This window comes from Cupressus sempervirens, chromosome 1 (assembly GCF_028749045.1).
Source record: "Cupressus sempervirens isolate cs-2001-9-10 chromosome 1, ASM2874904v1, whole genome shotgun sequence".
NCBI classification, from domain to species: Eukaryota; Viridiplantae; Streptophyta; class Pinopsida; order Cupressales; family Cupressaceae; genus Cupressus; species Cupressus sempervirens.
The window spans coordinates 330,892,909-330,909,168 of NC_143118.1; positions in this window are offsets into that span (position 1 = coordinate 330,892,909).

A 16,260-nucleotide genomic window follows, 5' to 3' on the forward strand; every position below is an offset into this window, starting at 1 on the left:
AAATTTTTTTGTTATGACATATGTGATTTAAATTTAATTTTTATAATAGAGTAATTTTAATTTTTAAGCCATATTGACTTTTATTTGTATGTGATCTTCATTCACGTTTAGTTGATGATCGAGGAGGAGCTCAGACAGATTGATGATGCCACGCTCTCAGCCATTTCATTTGGCCTTGAGACATCTATGGTACATTATGTTGTGTTTGCATTTTTTTTTCTATTTGATATTGTAGCATATATGGTTGCTAATCTTTCTTTTATCTTGCAGGTAGCACCTGTCTCGGAGGGACAAAGTGTGAAGGGTGAGCCAAAACGCATTGACAAAGGAAAGGTAATTAGGCGATTTCTATTTGATTAAATATTGATGCATTCTTGTAAAATGTTTGTGGTAATCCCATTTAATTACATTCTTTATTGTATATAGGGTGTCGCTACTGGTGATGAGCCTATATAGATTTTGCATCGTAGACCATCAGGGATTTCCATTCGCACTGAGAGCCCCATTGTATGTATAAGTATCATTTATTTTTTATTATCCTTATCTTCATAAATAAATTCAAAACTGATTTTCGTGATATTAACAACTAATATTTTGTATCTCATAGGAGACTCCTAGTGCACAGGAGGTCTGACGGGAGAGTTATGTAGATTTGATGACGCGACCACTCACTCTTGAGGAGGAGCCTACAATAGTAAGTTGTAGTTTGAATTCATGATTAAATATGTTATAAATTTAGCATGCTATGAATTATAATGTTATATTTTAAATTGTAGATTCATCTGACAAAGGTATTCGAACATATACAGCCCACAATCAGAGAGGTACCAGCATTGTCAATGGCATACGAGAGGACTCCTAACTGGTGTAGGAGGTTGACGAGAGAGGTATTTATTATGAAATTTTGATAGTATTAATCTCCATTACAAAAAAGATCATTATGTATTTGAGTAATTCAATGTTAGATACGTAGAATCATATAAATTTAGTAGTCTAACTTTGGGTTTTCCTTTTTTGTTTATGTAGGAGTCATCCGATCCACCTAGTGCAGCGAAGAGGCTACATTTTGATCATCCACTGGCACCCTAGGATAGTATAGTTGTCGTAGGATGCATCATGAGACATTTTGAGATGGCATATGCCACATTATATACAGAAACATTGATATTATACACATTCTGATGGCATGATCAACCACATTTTGTATATGGATCTATGTATTTTGATATATATTTGAGTACTTTGTCTATGGATACATGATCTTTGATATATACTTGTGTAAAATTTTGTCTATGGATACATGTATTTTGATATATGTTTTTGTCATTTATGTGCACAATGATATACATATTAATTTAGTATCTAGTATTGTTCAATTTATCGTGGATCATGTGTCATGCCCTAAATTTTACTAGTTAAAACACAACAATTTTTTTTGTAGCTTATGAAGTCGCATAAGAAATTACATATTGTAAAACAAGGTTATCATTGAATAGGAGTTCAAGACTCATGTGGATAGTGTCATCCGGTTGTAACATTTTAATCACAGGTGATTTTCAAATAGATTGGATGATAGTCTAGTTCAAGTTAGCATCACGAGTCAAAAGAGCAAGTTCAAGATACATAACTCATAAATTAGTGAGGTAATTCATATCCTAACAAGCCTCTGATGCTAATATTCTATTAAGGTCTGTTGGTTGTATCATATGGACTAGGTCGTGATTCTAACATGTAAGGGAAGGGGATAAGAATTACTTATTATCCTCATTACCAATGTACACACATTCATTAATCATTACAATATATATTAATGTGATAATTTCTATATGGTGTGGAAGTGTAGTATATCTTAATCGATTAAACACATGTATCTAGAGAATTTAGATTTAGTACTCATCACATGAGCACCCTTAGTCAAATAAGAAAATGTACACTTATCTACCACACTATATCGGATCTAACCATTGGAAATTAGAAAAGATATGCCCCAAAGGTAGCTTCGAAGTCTACATGATGGAGAAGGGGCCACTTGTATTGATAGTATCCATCATTCAACACATACTAGACACAACTTATGGAATAAACAATTTGTTTTATGTGCCAAACGTGTATCATGTGCTTGCATCCATATCTTACTGGTTGCAGGTCCTCTCGAAGATTGGACCAATACTGAGTCATTTTCTCCCTCTTTACTTTATTTAGTCATCCTTATGCATTCTATCAACATTTCTTCCTCACCAAACTAGCACTCACTACAGTTTCCTAAACACAAAAATTACCATTTCAATACATAAATTAAACTCACTCTAACAAAAGACAATTACTAACTATCTAGCTCATCAACTACTAACTAATCTAGCTACATTGCCATGCTTTTACATTTACTATTTTAATTACTATAATTACTATACTATTACATTTACTTTTTACATTATTACATCTAATTATTCACCATAAGCTTACTTTCTCACTATCAATATTATTATTATCAAAGCATGTTAAGATTCAAAGTAGTTTCATAGTACGAATTAGTAAGCACATAAAATGAGAAACTCTTAGTAAGTCTAAGGGCCAATTCAAAGTACTTAACTCAATAATAATTCATGATCATTATTTAAAAACATCCTACTACATCATCATATTGAGTGTGTCAATTTAAATTTGTTAGATGAATTGTTTATGCAAGGATTAGGTGCAAGTGTATAAATAAGGTTTGTATATAACATATCTTATTGTTTTGACATATATGTATTCATCATTTCATGCAACTAACATAGTAAAATGTGGTGTACATGAATCATATTATCATTAATTATACATAGGGTACATGAGCTGACGAGCTACCTCTAATGACATGCCTATTGACCCTTATTACATACTAGCTAACTAATGCTTTATTCCTACACTACATATTCAAATTGGTATATATGTTCTATCGACTTTGATATTCTACTAATATCTTCAATCGAATCCACAACATTCATTATCTAACTAACATTCCCTCAAGCCAAATATAAAATTCACTTGACATTAAATCGAACATCTACACAGGTTTGTCATGCATTCAATTCTATCTAGTAACTCTTATCTATCAATGTGCTTTATTGACTAGATAAAACTAGATTTGAGTTATTATTTTAATCCACCATCCATCCTTATCCTTGATTCTCCAATCCCATCATCCTTACAAATTACTTCATATTAACCCTATTATATCTACATCCAACTATCCTAATTTATAGTCTTAACACTAATTTATTTAAACCCTCCATACTTAACATCATGTTCAATTATATATGCATTCTCGTAAACTTATTTATTTAATTTAATTTATTTTCCTATATTGAGCTTTTTCATTACCATATCCGTTTAATTGTTACATGTTTCTAAATGAGTCCCTTGATATAAACATTACCCTTAAACTAAGCTCAAATACACTAAGTGTCATTATCCTCTACTCAAGAATTGAAATGATTAAATAATTATCTGATAAAAATAAAAACAAATCTAAAGGGTGAATCTCCTATCTATCTTAAATCCTCATCATTCCCTAACTCTTACCAAGGCCACATTTCTTCCTACACGTGGTCATTTAATAGGTCAAAGGGGGTCATAGGTCAACCTATGACCCCCTTTCACACATATTAACCATTCGAATATGTCCATAGGGGTCCTAGGACCCCTAGGGACATATCTCATCATTTAATGGGTTGTGGGGGGTCATAGGTCAACCTATGACCCCCTTTCACACATATTAGCCATTCTAATATGTCCCTAGGGGTCCTAGGACCCCTAGGGACATATGTCATCATTTAATGTGTCAAAGGGGGTCATAGGTCAACCTATGACCCCTTTTGACCCATATTAACCATTCTAATATGTCCCTAAGGGTCCCAGGACCCCTAGGGACATATCTTGTCATTTAATGGGCCGTGGGGGGTCATAGGTTGACCCATATGAACGATTCTAATATGTCCCTAGGGGTCCTAGGACCCCTAGGGACATATGTCATCATTTCATGGATCAAAGGGAGTCATAGGTCACCCTATGACCCCCTTTGACCCATATGAACGATTCTAATATGTCCCTAGGGGTCTTAAGACCCCTAGGGACATATCTCATCATTTAATGGGTCAAAGGGGGTCATAGGTCACCCTATGACCCCCTTTGACCCATATTAACCATTCTAATATGTCCCTAGGGGTCCTAGGACCCCTAGGGACATATTTCATCATTTAATGGGTCGTGAGGGGTCATAGGTCAACCTATGACCCCCTTTCACACATATTAACCATTCTAATATGTCCCTAGAGGTCCTAAGACCCCTAGGGACATATGTCATCATTTTATGGGTCAAAGGGGGTCATAGGTCACCCTATAACCCCCTTTGACCCATATATATCATTTTAATATGTCCCTAGGGGTCCTAGGACCCCTAGGGACATATCTCATCATTTAATGGGTCATGGGGGGTCATAGGTCAACCTATACCCCCTTTCACACATATTAACCATTTTAATATGTCCCTAGGGTCCTAGGATCCCTAGGGACATATCTCATCATTTAATGGGTCATGGGGGGTCATAGTTCAACCTATGACCCCCTTTCACACATATTAACTATTCTAATATGTCCCTAGGGGTCCTAGGACCCCTAGGGACATATGTCATCATTTCATGGGTCAAAGGGGGTCATAGGTCACCCTATGACCCCCTTTGACCCATATTAACGATTCTAATATGTCCCTAGGGGTCTTAGGACCCCTAGGGACATATCTCGTCATTTAATGGGTCGTGGGGGGTCATAGGTCACCCTATGACCCCCTTTCACACATATTAACCATTCTAATATGTCCCTAGGGGTCTTAGGACCCCTAGGGACATATGTTGTCATTTAATGGGTCAAAGGGGGTCATAGGTCACTCTATGATCCTCTTTGACCCATATTAACCATTCTATTATGTCCGCAGGGGTCATAGGTTAACCTATGACCCCCTTTTACACATATTAACCATTCTAATATGTCCTTAGGGGTCCTAGGACCCCTAGGGACATATGTCATCATTTAATGGGTCAAAGGGGGTCATAGGTCAACCTATGACCCCCTTTCACACGTATTAACCATTCTAATATGACATATGTTGTTATTTAATGGGTCAAAGCGGGTCATAGGTCACCCTATGACCCCCTTTGACCCATATTAACCATTCTAATATGTCCCTAGGGGTCTTAGGACCCCTAGGAACATATCTCATCATTTAATGGGTCAAAGGGGGTCATAGGTCACCCTATGACCCCGTTTGACCCATATTAACCATTCCAATATGTCCATGGGTCAAAGGGGGTCATAGGTCACCCTATGACCCCCTTTGACCCATATTAACCATTCTAATATGTCCCTAGGGGTCCTAGGATCCCTAGGGACATATCTCATTATTTAATGGGTCAAAAGGGATCATAGGTCAACCTATGACCCCCTTTGACACATGTTAACCATTCTAATATGTCCCTAGGGGTCCTAGGACCCCTAGGTACATATGTTTTCATTTAATGGGTCAAAGGGGTTCATAGGTCACCCTATGACCCCCTTTGATCTATATGAACAATTCTAATATGTCCATAGGGGTCCTAGGACCCCTAGGGACATATGCCATCATTTAATGGGTCAAAGGGGGTCATAGGTCACCCTATGGCCCACTTTGACCCATATGAACTATTCTAATATGTCCCTAGGGGTCTTAGGACCCCTAGGGACATATGTCATCATTTAATGGGTCAAAGGGGGTCATAAGTCACCCTATGACCCCCTTTGACCAATATGAACGATTTTAATATGTCTCTAGGGGTCCTTGGACCCCTCAAGACATATGCCATCATTTAATGGGTCAAAAGGGGTCATAGGTCATCCTATGACCCCTTTTGACCCATATTAACCATTGTAATATGTCGCTCTTAGGACCCTTAGGGACATATGTCATCATTTAATGCGTCAAGGGGGGTCAATGGTTGACCTATGACCCCCTTTGACTCATATATATTAATAAGATACATATATATTAATAACATGTACATATATATAGATATATATTACGTTATTATATTTAATAAAAATATTATGTTATTATATATATTAATAACATATATATATATATATATATAAATATGTATTACGTTATTATATTTAATGAAAATATTACGTTATTATATATATATATATAAATAACATGCATATTAATATAATAATATATAATACATATTATATATTTATATATAATATATTACGTTATTATACATATATTATATTATTATACATATTAATATAATAATATATAATACATATTATGTTTAATGAAAATATTACATTATTATATATATATATATATATATGAATAACATACATATTAATATAATAATATATAATACATATTATATATATATTACGTTATTATATTTAGTAAAAATAATAATAATATAAATTATATATATAGATTTTAATAAGATTAACATAATATATTATTATATATTAATAGATTATATCTTATATCTTTACATTACGTTATTATATATATATATTAATATACGTCTTTACATAGTAATATAAGTGAAATAATTTATAAATAATAAGCTATAACTTTTAAACGCAATTTTCCCTCCAAAAGGGTTGGGATTTGAAATTTCTCACCCAAATTCTGTCGGAGCATATCGGATATCTGATTTTTAAATCGAATATCCAATTAGGCTTGGTATTTACCAAGCCTACCCAGTCAACCCAAAAGACGTGTTTGAAGAGGGTTTTAGTGATACTCAGACTTCAGATAGCCGTCTGACAATGTTATTTTGATTGAAATTGAATGAAACAAAAAGGGTTTTTTAATATCGCTCTTGAGATTCCATCAACATAATTTCTGTCAAATTTTGAGTTCGATAAGTATTTATTAGTTAATTATCAATGAAGATTATTATAAAGTACTGATTGACATACTAATTGAAAAATAGCTATAACTTTCAAACGGTATAACATTTTTTAAATCTAAAAGTTGTGTCACATTTTATGCTTCGCCTAGTATAAGAAAAAAAAAAAAAAATTTGGTAAAATTTTCTATTTTCCAAAATTTTTTTGGCAAAAAATTCATATTTAATTATTTATTTGGAATAAAAATACCAAAAAATCTACATCACATTCAGGCATGAGTCTACTTTTCATATCTATAATTATATTAAAAAAATATTATCATTTGATTTTGATTAAGGTGGTCAGACATACGCCTACTTTTTATTTTTGCCCTGAAATTTTTGTAGTACTGTATTAAAATTCAAACTTTTGACCAATCAATTATTTTTTTCTCTTGATAAGGCCTAGTAGTTTAGAAACTACCTTCAATTTCCTACAGATTATTTTCTCACAACTTTTTGATATAAAGTCCATAACCACTTCAAAATTATGTGTCAAGTTGACATAACCCTGATTTGCTGATTTTTCACTGCCACTTAAGGCCATAGTTTGGTACACCATGATCCTGCACATGCCCTGTATCAACATACTTGATTACATTCCAAATTCAAGGGAATATTCATAGATTTATATTTATTCATGTTAAATTTGTCTCTACTAATCTCTAAGATTCTTTACTTTCTATCTCAATTCAAGGTTAATTCCAAATTGGGGTTTGACTAAGGTAACCCCCCATCCCCAAACAACAGACTAAAAACCCTATATTTTGCAAGTTGTAGATCTTGAAAATACAAATAGGTTGCAGATCTAGGTACCCTTTTCAGAAAACTTTAGAAGTGCAAAATTAGAATTGAGTTTAAAGACAATAATGATCAGGTAAATATTTATTGTCTACTCAGGGAAAAGTAATCACTTCTTAGGAAAGTTGACTCAAACTACTGAACAATTTTTGAGTTTTGTAAATCTCATCATTGTTAGTCTAGAAAATGAGATTCAACCCTTTAAGAGGTCATTTGACAACCTATTTTTAGGTTTATGTCTTGTGAGGTATATCATCTTCCCTTTTTCATTTCAATATACTTTATCATCTCTTTAGATTTCAGCTTTACATTGCATATCCACTTACTTAAAACCCTCTTAAGGTGGACGTGAGAGGGAAATAAACTCAAGTAATTCACCCTTTTGCATTAGGTCATGAATTGACACTTCCTTTTGTGTTGATCAAATCTATTTGAAGAGGTAGATCTTGGTGTCCCCTCTTCATTAGTTGTTGGGGTGGTTCATTCCATTTCCCCCTTGCACAATATATGTTAGATTTGAGCAATAAAAATCCTATGAGCCCATGAGCACCTGCATGCAAAACCTTGTCACAAGACAAGAATGGAGATAAGATAAATTTCTCTTCAAGAGTAAAATACATAATGAGAGAATGAATAGATTTATATTTACCATCCTTATAATCTAAAAAGGTAGAAACCCTAAGGGAATATCCTAGGTTACATGATAATAATTAATAAAATAATTAATTATTATATGCCTAAAGTTTATCTTAATAAACTAGAGTTAATAAGAATATATTATTACTCTAACACCTCCCCTTAAGATAAACTTTAGGAGTAGCTAAAAACCTAGAAACTACTATTAAAAGAAAAATAAAATGGGTCCCAACAACAAAGGCTTGATTAGGTATCCAAGCACAACCAAATCTCTATAAAGGGGAGAAATAGAGAAAACTACATGGGAAAAACCCTACTCCAAGAAAAGATGGGAAGAATATCCCAGAAGATAGTAACAAAAGGCTGATCATGAAGAACACCATTGAAGCATGAAACTGCAAACATTGTCAAACTATTGATTTGAAGAGCCTCCAATGAATATAACATGACTAGGTAGAGAAGACTAATTCTAAAGAGATGATCAATTGAATATAGAAGATATCTTCACATTCTCAAAAAGCAGGATTGAAAGTGTCTATATGGTAAATGATCCATCTCACCAAAACACATAGGTATCCATCCACTGCAATCACCTAGTACATAGGATAAAATGTTGAATGCATAGCTCACTTCATTGAACTCAAAAGAGCATATATCCAAAACAACTCCCCTATAATACAAAGAGGTAAGATAAGAACACTAAAATTGAATGTAATATCTCTTGCAGAAAGAAGAACTAAGAACATCAAGAGTGAATAAGAAGTACAAAAATCTATAATGACACATGTCATCAATACATCATAAGGATAATTTCATGGAGGGAATACTCACTTGACAAAGAAAGATGGCGAATATGGGCAACAAGAAACCCCCCAAGGCACTTTATAATGTAGTATGAGTACAACAAACACATAGATGCACAAGATCCTGAAATGCAATATACTGACACTATATGTCGGTGTGTTTGCATAAACATGCTAGAAAAAGATATAAAAAAAGATCAAAAGAGACATAGGGCTGGTAAAACATATAGTATAGCCCATGATGAATCATATGAAGAAACAAAATTGATCCTTGAACTTGAAACAACCAAGATATCCACCAGAATGCAAAAAAATGAATAAAATGTGCTTGGAGAAATGTATGGAAAAATAACCTACATCACTAGAAAGAGTATAGAAAGACCTTTCTAATGAAATAAAAAATTCCCAAATCGAAGATTGGCAGCTCAAGATATGTCTCATGGGGTGCAAAAATAAAACTCCTAACTTTTACGACAAAAAAAGCTATAAAAAAGTATCAAAACTAAAAATTACCACCAACACGAGTATGCATAGGGGTATCAAGATGACAGGACCAACCTTAATAGGTAATATTGTAATAATTCCCAAAGTGTGCTTAGAAATGTTATCAAATCTATACATAGGAATGTGATCAAGTTCAATAGTGGAAAGATGATATTGTATAGGTTTTAACATATCCTTTCTACAAACATTCAATCCCAAATCATTATTAATTAGTGTGATGTATAATGTTCCTATCAATATACACAACCACCATAAGAGCATGATACCTATTTTGAATTTTAGGAGGATGCAGATAATATTTGATGAAGACAATAGGAGGAATGGATGGCAAAATATACATACTTTCCAAAAAGGAATAAATATTATTTGTATTAGGTGGAGGAATATGAAGAGTAGGTAAAGCCTTTTACAAAGCTTCATAGTATATAGCTAAAGTTTGAAGCAATTCCCAAAGATAAATCTTAGCAAGATTTTCTCACAATTGTTCCACCAAGTCACACTTCTTAAAGGAATAAATTGGTAATTAAGGTGCTTAAGGAAGTACAGGTTGAGAATGTGGTAAAGAAACTAGAAAAGTAGGTTAAGGATTATTTTGATTGAGATAAGAATGGGCAATGAAATCTAGAACAACAAAATAGTTTAAAGGGTCTGTAGGTTTACCTTTAACATTAATCTTAGGACAACCTTTAATAATCATCAAAGGCTTTTTCACAACGTAGACAAGGTGCATCAATGGAACGAATAGTTGTGGAAAAAGGAAGTTGTGCACACAACTTATCATAAAGGTTGGTCAGAAAAGATGTGAAAGAAAGTAGAATACGATCATGAGAAACTTTTTCCAACACATCCTCCTTACAAGCAAGGCCCTTTTCTAGAGTACTATTCTTATGCACTACAAAGTTATCATAAAAGTACTCATAAAATAAATTAAACATCTTGAAAGTAAACCAAATGTAGTGCACTTATTTTTCTTTATTTTTCTATTATATGATTTATTTTTCTATTTTTGAAATTAAAAAAATGTAAGAACATATAAGAAATGAAATCTAATGTACATGCAATGTTCGATAAAATGCAATAATATAACTCTAAGATCAAAAGAGAACATGTTGAAAGTTAGGTTTATTGAAAATGATGAACACAAAATAAAATATTATAAATTCAAGATGATTGAAAATGATGAACAAAATAAAATATAATAATCTAATTCCAACATCGAAAGAGGAAATGGCGGTAGTTGGGTTCACCAAAAATAATGAACACACACTAAAATATAACATTCTAATTCCAAAATCAAAAGAGGAAATGTTTGCATTCAAGTTCACCAAAAATGTATACGGGGAATGTGAATCAAGGAAATAACCCCCGAGTTCATCACATAACCTCACACCTTAAGAGGATACATTCAAGGAAAAGGATTCTTTCCAACAAATCCTCAAAGGTGTTAAACATTAGTAGGTCAATGCGATCCAAATGATAGTGGAGCACCAACTCAAACTGAGATTTTAATAGTTATGAAGATAGGTAAATGAATGCACTTTTTCTTTGAGATCCTAATTAATTACTTCTAAATCTATACAAAGTATACAATGAAAAGCAAAACATTGAAGTGTTGAATTAACAAAGATAGGTGAAGGATTTATCTCAAGTGTTTGAACCTACATTTTTTCTTGTTGTGTTTCTCTCATGGATGAACAAAGATGAATCTGGGCCTAAAACCACCAAATATGCAAAACCCAAAAATACTTCAATAATTTGGCAGGGGTGACTTTCGACTAAGGGCGACTTTCTCTTAAAGTAGGGGAGTAGTACATCCCTAATTAATTGTGTCTGAACTTGATTCTAATTTCTTAGTTTTGAGGAATGATGAAAAGGGTATTTAGATCTATAACTTATTTCACCTTCTGAGATATGCTAATATTTGAAATACGATGTTTTGGGTGGCTATGTAGGGGTTTTCCTTAGTCAATCCCCTATTTTGGTGATTTCCACCTCCATGAATGTGTGTGATGCTTGTGTATGATATTTGAATGTGAAATTCCAATATTTAAATCTCTAGATCCAAACCCTAGCATGATGTAATGGGCACCCTAGAAATGCCCAAAAACTGAACCAACCGCTAATAGTGATTTTAATGTCTTTGCATAGATTTGAAACCACATAACATGAACAAGAAGGAATTTATGCAAAACTAAAGATTGAAATACTATTGAAATAATTTTAGTTTTCAAGCTAATAAAATCAAATACATAGAAAACTTTCCAACTCACTAATTACTCCAACATTATAAAATGTTATTCTAGTCATGATTTCCAACTTGCTGCTACAGTAATATGAATAGTGTTGCGCTATAGTGCTGGTATAATAAAAACTACCTTCAATAAGTCCAAAACCCTCATAAAAACATTCCTCCACAATGGCATAAGTATCGAACAAGGAATGAGAATGGTATGAGCAAACACCCAATCGACCTGTAGCTAGAAATGCACCCAAGCTGCCTATTAATGAAGCTAATAACAATGAATTCCAAAGGCCAAACCCCAAGGGAATGATATCTAGAATGTCACAAGAGAGGATAGATGACCTCTAATGCCAAAAATAGATCTATAACTCATGCATCTAATTTATTCTCATGCCTAACAATAGCCATAAGCTCTCCTTTTATTCCTACTTCATAGGGTTGACCACTTTCACAAGCAATGTGGGATAAATAAAATAAAATAAAAGGCTAATAGTCACACAATTAGACAACTGCTAAAGTGGCGACATTACAGTCCGCCCCCCTCAAAATTGCTTATCTTCAAGCAATCTCAGTCCTATTTGCTATAACACCTGCTCACTCTCCCAAGTAGCATCTTCCTTTGGCAGGTCTCTCCATTTGACTAAATATTCTTTAATCACCCTATTCTATAGAGTCCTCTCTTGAGTATCCAGAATAGCCTCAGGAATCAATATGAGCTTCCCCTCCTCATCTAATGGTGGAAAATCCACAGAAGGCACAACTCTGTAACCGATGGCTTTCTTAAGTCTTGACAAGTGAAACACATTATGCACCCAATTTCCCTCTAGAAGCTCAATCTCGTAGGCAACCTCGCTCACCCTACGAATCACTTTGTAGGGCCAATAAAACCTAGGCTTTAACTTCTCTGCTCCACTCTTCTTGAGTGATGACTATCTATATGGTTGTAGCCTCAAGTAAACCATATCCCCAACCTCAAAGTTATGCTCTATCTGGTGTTGGTCAACATACAATTTTTGCTGATTTTGGGCTTGCTGTATATTCTCCTTGAGCACCCTCAAAATATCCTAGCTATCCTGCAAGAATTTTTTTGCTTTGGGCACTCTACTATCCCCCAAAACCAGATCCATGAAACTAGGTACTTCATAATCATGCAGTGCCATGAATGGAGTCATCTTGATGGCCATATGATAAGTGGTGTTATAACAATACTCTCCCATATGTAGCCATTTGACCCAAGCCCTCTATTGTGTAGTCACATAGTTCCTCAGATATACTTCCACCCATTTAATCACAATCTTTGTTTGCCCATCTGTCTATGGATGATAACTAGTGCTAGGTGTAAATCTATATCGCACAACCCAAACAATGCCTGCCAAAAAACACTCATAACTTTACTATCTTGATCACTAATAATAAAACTAGGTAGCCCATGTAACTTGAATATCTCTTTGAAGAAAAGATCGGCCACCTGTGCTATTGTGTAAGTGGATGGAATAATAAAGAAGTGAGGAAACTTTTTCAGCCAATCAACTACCACATAGATGCAATCTCTCCCTTGTACTCGTAGTAACTCGGTGATGAAGTCCATAGAAATACTTTCCTATTTCCTATCTGAAATGGGCAAAGGCTATAACAACCCTACAGGATATGTGTGCTCTCCCTTGTTCTATTGACAAAAAACACAATCCCTGACATGCTTCTAAACATCATCCTTGAGCCCTTTCCATGTGAACCACTCACGGATCTACGTATAGCTCTTAAAGACCCCTAGATGTCCAGCTATAGGTGCATCGTAAAATGCCTTCATTATTACCTCCCTAAATTGTGATGAAGGAATCAAATATATCCTACCTTGGAACTTGATCAATCCGCCCATCACCACATAATGATCATCTTGTATGGTGTCTATAATCACCCCAAAAGCCCAAGTGTCCCTCGCATACTCTGTCATAATCTTATTTCTCCAATCTCCTGTAATCTCAGTTAGATCACAAATATGAGGTCTCTTGGATAAAGTATCTGCCACCACATTCTTCTTACTTTTGACAAAATCAATGTCAATGTCATAAGCTTGCAACTTCGTAATCCACTTCTATTGTCTATCCTTCAAATCATGTTGACTCATGAAGTATTTGATGCTGTTGTGATCAGTCTTAATAAAAAACTTCCCCCCAACTAGGTAGGACCAAAATTTGGCCAATGTATGCATAATAGCCAACATCTCTCGATCATAGATGGAATATCTCCTCTCCACTCCACGAAGCTTCCTACTCTCAAAAGCAATGGGATGCTTCTATTGCATCAAGACAACTCCAATCCCATCACTTGATGCATCATAATGAAGCTCAAATGGCTTTGTGAAGTTTGGTAGAGCTAATACTAGACATGATGACATCACCTTCTTGAAATGATTGAAGCATCTCTGAGCTGCCCCAGTCCATGCGAAGGCCCCTTTCCTGGTAAAGTTTGTCAAGGGTACAACGGTCTATGAAAATCCCTTAATAAATCTCTTATAAAACCCACAGAGACCACAAAACCTCTTAAGCTATGTAAGGTTTGTAGGAGTAGGCCAATCAACAGTGGCTCTAATCTTTTCGGGATCTACTCGAACTCCATTTGTGCTGATGATATGCCCAAGGTATAGTAACTCAGTCAACCCAAACTCGCACTTAGATTCCTTGGCATATAGTGACTCTTTCTCCAAAATGGACAACACCATCTCAAGATGTTGTAAATACTCCGCCCAAGTCTTATTGAAGAACAAAATATCATCAAAGAAAATTAGGACAAATCTCCTAAGCTGACCCCTGAATACTTGATTCATGCAACTCTGAAACATAGTAGGGGCACTCGTTAGCCCAAATGGCATAACTAAAAACTCAAAGTGGCCATAGTGACACCGAAAAGCTATCTTCTCAATGTCCTCCATCCTCATCCATGCACCACCAGCTCATTAATCAACTCATCTATCTGTGGGATGGGATATATGCTCTTAATGGTTTCTTATTTAATGGCTTGTAATCAATGCACATGTGCATTGTCCCATCCTTCTTCTTTACCAATACTACTACTGAAGCAAAGGGGCTCTTACTAGTCCTGATATGCCCCATCTCCAAAAAATCCTTAATTGTCTTTTCTATCTCATCCTTGTGTTTCTTAGGATGATGATAGGGAGTAATCATAACTGGTTTGGCTCCCTCCTCAAGTTCAATAACATGCTTCATCCCTCTTTCAGGAGGAACCCCATGCAAAATCTCACCAAAAAATTTAGCTTGCCTATCAAGTATCTCCTGGATATCTACTAGATGACTCTTCACTCATGGTTCCTGTGAGGCTAGAATAGTAAAACATTCTGTTTCCCACTCTACATCATCATGCCGAAATAATCTTTTTATTCTCCTCAAGGAGATTACTCTGCAAAGTCCTCTAAGTTCAATAGTTCTGCCCTCATGCTGAAACCTCATCTCCAATTTTACTAGGTTGAGTATGAACTTGGCTAGTGAGGCCATCCATGCCATGCTAAGGATGACATCATAGTCTCCCATGTCTACTACATTGAAATCATCCTCCAACTCATAGCCATATCCAAACCTAATGTGAAGATTAGATATCTTTCGAGTGCATAATAATTTGTCACCATTAGCTACCATGACTCTAAACCTAGCTTGCTCCTCAGTTTGTATACCTCTCTTGGCTACCAATTATGCATCTATGAAATTATGTGTATCCCCAGTGTCAATGCGTGAGATCACGTTCTGCCCCTAGATAGTACCCCTAACCTTAAATGTGATTGCCTTCTAAGCTCCCATTAATCATGCTAATGACTTCTCATCCTTAGGAATGCTGCTCTCCTTTGTAGTGCTATCCTCATTTGAATCAAAGTGTTGATCCTTCCTCTCTGATTGTGACTCCTCTACTAAGAAATAATCCATTTGATTTGCCTTAGCCTTGAGAGAACACTTATGAGATAAGTCCCAAGGCTCTCTGCAATGAAAACATAGCTTCTTCTTCCTCAACTCATTCAGGGTGTCATTGTCCAACTTATTATCCATTTTTAGCAGAGCATCCTTGTGAAAAGATTTTTTGTCCTTCTCCTTGTCCTTTTTCATATATGAATCCCTATGCTGAAGTCTACTCCTAAAAGAAGAAGGTGCTAAGTCATGAGCCTTCTTAGTAGCCTCCTATAATGTAGCTAGGTCATGCCCCTTGACCCAAACCCTCCAGGGATCTGAAAGTCCATCCATAAACAACACTACTAACCTCCTCTCTTAAATATCTATGACTAAAAAAACTAGCCTCTGAAATACACTGATATACATCTCAA